Here is a 7,848-nt window from a genome sequence, read left to right as displayed (position 1 = left end):
CACACACCACACAGCAGTATAAGAAACCATAGAAACCACATGGCTATAATAATTTGGCAACTGGAAAACGGATGGATAAGAGAGAACTGTTAACAGAAAATGCTGAAATCTAAGTAACTTAGTAAGGAAGTCAGTCAGGATCAAGTGGATTCATTGCACTGAACCTCTGAATATTTCAGCAAGAGGTGATACCAGGCACTTCTAAATAAATGCAGGGGGAAGGAAGGGCCTGAGAAACAGCAGGGATTAGCTGGAGATGTGTAGAAGCGGAATTAGACCCCCAGATGGCCTCCCCAGCCCTAACAACCAGCTGCTGCTCTCATCCTCCTACCTCCCAGGTGAAGACAGGAGGTTCACCCAATGAAGAGGTGGACCCACAGAAGTTTTAGTTCCAGTGCCATCAGGCATAGCTGAGGAGGGATGAGGTGCCATGCTGAAAATGAGTCCAAAGTAAAGATGGCATATTAGACAGTAAGACAGCTCCCCGCAAACTGACAGCAGGAGATTGGGGAGCTCCTCTCTGGGGGAAATCCAGCAGCTCAATCAAAAAGTCCTAGAGCTACTAATATTTGAAGGACCTTCAACAAAAAAGGATACTGTAGGTCCCTGCCCGCTCGCTGGACATGAGCACACAAGTCAACAAGCCCTGCTGTGCGACTTTAGCTTTTGAGAGCTTCACTCCTAAATATGGAAGGCAGATAGCCAAGGCTCACGAGACATTTGACAGCTTGTAACAAGCAAGACAAACACTAAAGCAAATAACAGAAAAAAAGAAACAGAGAAAGTGGAGACAGTGCACAAGGGCAGAAAGATAATTAAACATCAAAAACTAGGGAGCTAGGAGAAGATAAGTGAGTATATCATAAAAAAAGAACAGGTTGTTATGATAAACAAATATTGAGAAAACATGCAATTTAAATTTCTTTACCAAAAAAGTTATTCATTGGAAATATTGGAAAATAAATTGAGGAAATCTCCCAGCAAATAGAAAGAGACAAAGAGAAACTGGAGAGAGGGAAAAAACCCTAAAACCCCAGAGGGTCACACATGTCCCAGTTTCTTTAACAAATAAATGATATAAACAGAAAGGGGGTGGTGGAAGAGGAAATATCATACATTAACAACCAAATGCAATGTGAAACTTGCTGAAATCCTATCTTAAACTTCAAGCCAATTATGAAAAGTAAAATGTAAATGCAGGCTGGGTATTACATGATATCAAGAAATTATTGGTAATATTGTTAATATTATAATGGTGTAGGGAGTTATATTTAAAAAGTCTTTATTTATTTAAGATGTATACTGAAATATTTATGGGTGAGGTGATATAATATCTGGGATTTGCTTTGGAATATACTTTTTCAAAAAGGCAAAATGTTAATCATTGAAAGTGGGTAATGGGCATATGGAGTATTCTTTTTGGTTCTCTCTACTTTTGTGCAGTTCTATAATTTCTTTAATAAAAAACATTTTCAAGAGAAAAGTAGATCAGGTAAAGGTAAAACACCTGACTAGTAAGGATTAGAAAATGAGAGCAGAAAAAATAGAGAAAAAGAGATTATCAAATAAATAATTTAAGGAAATCTGCCAAAACTGAAGAAGGTCAATTCCCAAACTAAAAGAGTTCCTTGGCTCAAGACTTGGGGACGGAGAATATAAAATAACTTTGAAACATCTTTTGTGATGGAAAGCAAGGAAGCCCTCACAACTGTTAGGGTCGTGGCAAAAGTAACCTGAGGGGACTCTCAATGGCCAAATCTGGGACAATTTGAGCATCAAAATAAATAATAATAAAAATGGATTATAGTCCATAGAATAAAATGAGAATTGAGTCTCTACTGAACTAAATAATTGATTAAATAGGGAAAAGGGAAAGCTCTTTTATATAGAAGAATTATAGTTAATAAATGTAAAAGGAATGATAGAAGTGGAAAATCATCACTTTTTTTTTTTACTGACAAATCATTTATTTGGACAAGATGAAAACATCTCCTCATTGTTTTCATATATACAGAAAATAAAACATTTCAAACATATCAGTTTTTCTCTTTTTCAACAGAACTTATTTTGATCTTGTCCCAGAAACTGGTTGTCATTTTAGGACTCATATGTTTTATTCATATGCATTTTAGTAACACATATGCACCTATTATAGCCAAGAAAGCATACTTGAATTCTGGATTGTTGTTTGTTACTATGGTGACCATACCAAAATATGGTGAAAACCCTCTGGCTCTTCCCATCACATCTTTCATTTCGAGTGAGTACTGGCCTTCTTTGTACAAGCCTCTAGGACATCTTCATTATTATCTCCTTTAGCCATAAATTTGATGTCTCCATAATCTTTTTCATAAACTTTGAATACTCTGTAAACTATTGGGATGTCTTGTCCTTCAACTTTATAAACAACTATTTTACCAGCTCTAGGTGGGTCTTCTCAGATATTATTAGGAACAGGTCTTCCATGTGAAAAACTGGTTCCATGCCAGTATTAGGCAGTACTTGTTTTGACTGTTCATAGTTGTTTTCATGAGTTTGATACAAATAAATGCCTCTTATCATATTACAAATTTCACAAATAACTTACAGCATTATTTTTCCAAATTGGGTAATGAGAAACAACAAATTGATTTATCTTATCATGTTTTAATAATGTTATAAAATAGATATACTAATTAAATTATAATTATGTTAATTTAATCATTTTTAGTAATCATATATGATACTTTCCTGAAGATAGTTCTCAGTGGTTTATATAATGCTTTTGAAATATAAACTAACATGTTAATTTGAATTGAAAGTCTGCCCTGGCTGGTGTGGCTCAGTGGATTGAGGGCTGGCCTGCGAACCTAAAGGTTGCAAGTTTGATTCCCAGTCAGGGCACATGCCTGGTTTGTGGACCAGGTCCCCAGTAGAGGGTATGCAAGAAGCAACCACACATTGATGTTTCTCTTCCTTTCTTTCTCCCTCCCTTCCCCTCTCTAAAAAAAAAACAAGTACACAAAATCTTTTCAAAAATAAATTAAAAAGAGAATAATGAAGTCAGGTAGTTTTGTGAAAATAAAAAAGACTGAATGGCTTGACAAAGAGAACTACATCTTCAGGTTCTTTGATAGATAGTTTCCATAACTTTAACATGCTATATTTGAAGCTCCAAGTTTTAAAAAAAAATTTATTTATTTTTAAAAGATTTTATTTATTTATATTTAGAGAGAGGGGAAAGGAGGGAGAGAGAGGGAGAGAAACACCAGTGTGTGGTTGCCTCTCATGCATCCCCCACTGTGGACATGGCCTGCAACCCAGGCATGTGTACTGGCTGGGAAATGAACCAGCGACCCTTTGGTTCTCAGGCTGGCACTCAATCCACTGAGCCATAGCAACCAGGACAATTTACTTATTTTTTTAGAGAGAGGGGAAGAAGAGAGGGAGAAAAATAACAATGTGGGAGAGAAACATTGATTGCCTCTTGCACTCCCCCAGCAAGGTACCTGGCCCACAACACAGGCATTTGTCCTGGCTGAGAATTGAACCAGTGATCCTTTGGTTCACAAGTTGGCACTCAACCCACTGAGCCATACCAGCCAGGGAGTGCCAAAGCTCCAAGTTTTGACAAAAAATATATTTAAAGCATGTGTTGATTAAGAACATTTTACTGAAATATTAAATTGGCTGAAGTGTAATGAAATTAAGATTGATATGGATATCTTTTTAAAAAGAGATTTCATTTATTTATTTTTAGACAGAGGAGAAGGGAGGGAGAAAGAAGGGAGAGAAACATCAATGTGTGGTTGCCTTTCATGTGCCCCCAGCTGGGGACCTGACCCACAACCCAGGCGTGTGCCCTGACTGGGAATCAAACTTGCAACCTTTTGGTTCTCAGGCCAGCCCTCAACCCACTGAGCCACACCAGCCCAGAGATGGATACCATTTTCCTATTCCTAAGTTTAAACATGATACTTCAAAGTGAAAGAAGAACAAGTATAATAAATATATTGAATGAGCCTAGGTAAAATCTTTTTGGCAGATTTTCTCAAAATAGAGAAACTGAGGGATTCTAGTGACTGAGTAATGAATACTTTTGTAAATGAGGAGGTTTCCAATTGAATGCTTTCACTGATCTGAAGGAGAATCTAGTCTAGTTGGTAGATCATTACACATAATTTTTGATGATATTTTATGATTTTTCAAAATATAACCTAGAAGAAATTCAAAACTTGGTTGACATTGCAATAACAAAATTCCTTTGTTACTACTTACTTTTATAATGTGACAAGATTTCCTTGTTTGTTTGTATATTTTCCCAGGAAGAGCTCAAACACAGTTCCCCTCTACCACAAATTATGCAGTTGAATTTCCCACATTGTGGGAAATCGCAGGGGTCAGCGCATCTGGAGTGCAATGGACAAGCTTCGCCAGGAAAACCGACTTCGTGATCATGGGATCTCCCCTGCCAGGCAGGTATACATTTATTCTTTTAGAAAGGAAGAAAAATGATGTAATACCCTATTTTGTTCTAGCAATAAGCCATTTTAAAACATGGATTGTGATCTCAGTAAGAGAAGTACATTTTTATTAAAAATAACTTTTTATGTTCAGTGGGTTTTTAAATGACAGTATAATTTATATTGTTGTATATTAATAGGAATCAATGGTAAATCAAATCTGAAGAATTTTAACATCTAAAAAATGATAGTCACACATACAACTTATAAATTCAACTTATATTGATATTTTTGTTACAGAGAATTATGATTAATAAAAGACTTTCCTTAGGAGGAAAGGAAAGATGTAAAATTTCAAATATTAAAGAAGGGATTGTTCCTGAAAGCAACCAAGTTGACCTCTGAAAATGGTTCCCTATTCACTTGACCCAGAAAACCCCACCAACTCATGCAAATCAAGAGGTTCAAATCTTCATGTTCACTTTAAGAACACTCATGGAACTGCCCAGGCCATCAAGGGCGTGTAGATCTGAAAAGCCACCAACTATCTGAAAGATGTCACTTTGAAGAAGCAATGTGTCCCATTCTGTCAATGTAATGGTGGAGTTGGTAGGTGCCCAGATCAAACAGTGGGACTGGACGCAGGGTCGGTGGCCCAAAAAGAGTGCTGAATTTTTGCTGCACATGCTTAAAAATGCAGAGAGTGATGCTGAACTTAAGAGTTTAGATGTAGATTCTCTGGTCACTGAGCACATTCAGGTGAACAAAGCTCCCAAGCATAGAATTCATAGAACTCATGGGCTGATTAACCCACACATGAGCTCTCCCTGCCACACTGTGGTGATCCTTACTGAAAAAGAGCAGATTGTTCCTAAGCCAGAGAGGAGGTTACACAGAAGAAAAAGATATCCCTGAAAAAAACTGAAGAAACAAAAACTTATGGCCTGGGAGTAAATTCAACACAAAATAAATACTAATGAAAGAAAAAAAGAAAAAGAAGGGATTGTTCAAGCTTTTTTAAATGAGTAACTGTAATACCAATCAATCACTGTGATGCTGATACTATTTTAGGTACATTTAAATTGGATGGAACCATTTTATTTTAGAATGTCTATATTTACAATATGTCAGAAATTATATTGGTTTCAACTCCTTAAACTTTTGATAAAAAAATTCTTTTAGGGTGTTTTGAGCAAAAACCAAACAAAACAACTTGGAATACCCCCATTCTAGGGAATTCTGATATGGATGACCATAGAATGAATCTTAGGTTAGCTCCACTTACTTTTGGAATATTCCATGAAGACTCATTCTATTTAAGTTTCCTTTGTTTCACTTTATACACTCAGGGAGCAGACATTCAAGTTCAATTATTGTAAGTTAAAAATATATCAGTTCATAAATTATATTATGTAGACCCTCTGATAATAATCCATCCACAAGAAGAGGATGGGTGTACTTGCACAAATGGACTAATTTATAATACCTATGTTTCTAAAGTAATTATCAATAGGCATTTTTGCAATAAGTTTAGCTATGACTTTGTGACAGTAATTTGGGCAGGTGAGTTCACCCACAACTTTGAGCCCACTTTCTTTATTTGTGAGATTAGAAAATTGACTAGTCCTCTTAGGTCCCCTCAACTTCTATAATTCTCTTGTTTTAGTATTGTGTCTTAAAATTATCTGCAGAACACTTACAAATAGTAGATAGTAATTATTCCAATATCTTTTCAAGTTATTTTCTCCATAAAACATGGAATAAGTGAATTTAGTAACAGTATTATTGGTAATTTTAAAGAGTGAGCCCAAGAATCAAAGGTCTAAAAAAATCACCTGAAAACACTGTTCTAACATCTTAAGCTCTGAAATTTGAAAAGTAGACCATATAGTCTCCTGAATTAAAACAGAGTCGGTAAGGAGAATATCAGCCAGAGTGTTATTTCATATTCCAGACTCACAGTTGATAGAATTACAGTTGCACTGTAAGTGCTGACCTAATACTGCTTTGTTATCAGAATTCACGGTCATTGCAGAGCCTACATAAACTTTAAAAGAACTGTTTACTTTGACCCTCAAGTTATATGGTGATTCATGTTGTTTCAAAAACTTTTTGGAATAAATGTCATAATCCTAAATCACAGTTACCTATCTAATCAGTCATCCTAGTTAGCAATGTTTATGAAATGTGTAACAAATTCTTAGATAATACTCAAGGCTATGTTAGAGTTTTAATGGAATAGCTAAGATATAATTGTTTTGGGCAGAATAAGTGTTTCTTTTTCTGTACTCTGAGGAATTGGCAGTTTACTCAAGGGTATTTCTACCTTCAAAATGCAAATTTTCAAGCATATTGCCTACATTTAAAAATACATGTATTTTTCTCTTTTGATCTGCACAATGGTTCTCTGCAACAGCCTGCGTGCTGATGTTGGCCATGTTAGAGAGGAAACTGAAACAGAGAGAAAGCAAGGCTTTCTCTCATTCACACAGCTCCTTAGATGTGTTTGAGCAATGAATTTGACTGAGCGCTACTGAGAGCAAGTCATTGTCCAGGCCTGGAAGCTCTGTATCCTGAACCCAGGAGACTTTGCTCTAGACCTAAGAGACCAAAAACATGTTTCAAAAGATTTTATTTATTTATTTTTAGATGCAAGGGAAGAGATTTTTATTTTTTATTGTGGTAAGATAACACAACATTCATCACTGCAACAATTTTTTTTTTAGAGATTTCATTTATTTAGAGAGAGGAGGAGAGGAAGATAGAGAGGAAAAGACACATAATGTGTGGTTGCCTCTTGCACATACCCCACTGGGGACGTGGCCCACAACCTAGGCATGTGCCTTAACCAGGAATTGAACCAGCAACCCTTTGGTTCACAGGCTGGTGCTAGATCCACTGAGCCACATCAGCTAGGGAAGAGACCAAAATTTTGAAGAGCCCAATGAGACTTCATAATCCTTCTCAAAATAAATGCCTCCCTATCTGTCTTGCCTGTGCCTTTGATCTACTGTTGACCTCCCTGGGCGCTCCTTGGCTTGTTAGCTTCCTCAACGGAAGCCAGAGATCAGTGATTTCTGATTCCTGCATGGACTCCAAAGCCTGCATTTAAGTAGTATTTCTCCCCAATAATAATGTGGTAACTTGATTTATTGAGATTAATTTGTTGTTTCTTGCAGTAAGGGGAAAAAAAGTTGGGGGGTGGATTTCTTTCTTTTGATCCTTAACCCACTCTTCCAAGCAGCCAGGGTAGTTGTCCTGCTTTTGTTCCCAGGGGGAATTAAAAACCTTTTCCTCATCCAACCCCCAACCCTAGACTCCTAGAGGTGTTGGAGCTGGATGGTCCAAGAGGCAGACGGACTCCATAGGCAGAAAGGTCAAAGTAGGTCAGATACTTCCATGTTGT

At 36.7% G+C, this 7,848-nt stretch overlaps 1 non-coding gene and 1 pseudogene across 1 annotated transcript; one reads left to right on the top strand and one right to left on the bottom strand.

Annotated features, from left to right (window-relative positions):
• Positions 1-4,300: 4,300 nt before the first annotated feature.
• On the bottom strand, positions 4,301-4,462 carry LOC129084462 (U1 spliceosomal RNA). The gene has a single exon (XR_008530591.1). It is a non-coding gene; the product is annotated as a U1 spliceosomal RNA (small nuclear RNA).
• A 387-nt stretch (positions 4,463-4,849) lies between these two features.
• LOC129084037 (60S ribosomal protein L17-like) lies at positions 4,850-5,396 on the top strand (annotated as a pseudogene).
• The last annotated feature ends 2,452 nt before the right edge of the window (positions 5,397-7,848 follow it).

This window comes from Pteronotus mesoamericanus, unplaced genomic scaffold (assembly GCF_021234165.1).
Source record: "Pteronotus mesoamericanus isolate MK-2021 breed Mesoamerican mustached bat unplaced genomic scaffold, CSHL_Meso_final scaffold_174, whole genome shotgun sequence".
Lineage (NCBI taxonomy): Eukaryota > Metazoa > Chordata > Mammalia > Chiroptera > Mormoopidae > Pteronotus > Pteronotus mesoamericanus.
The sequence above is the reverse complement of the archived record's forward strand: the minus strand, read 5'-3'. Positions and strand labels throughout refer to the sequence as shown.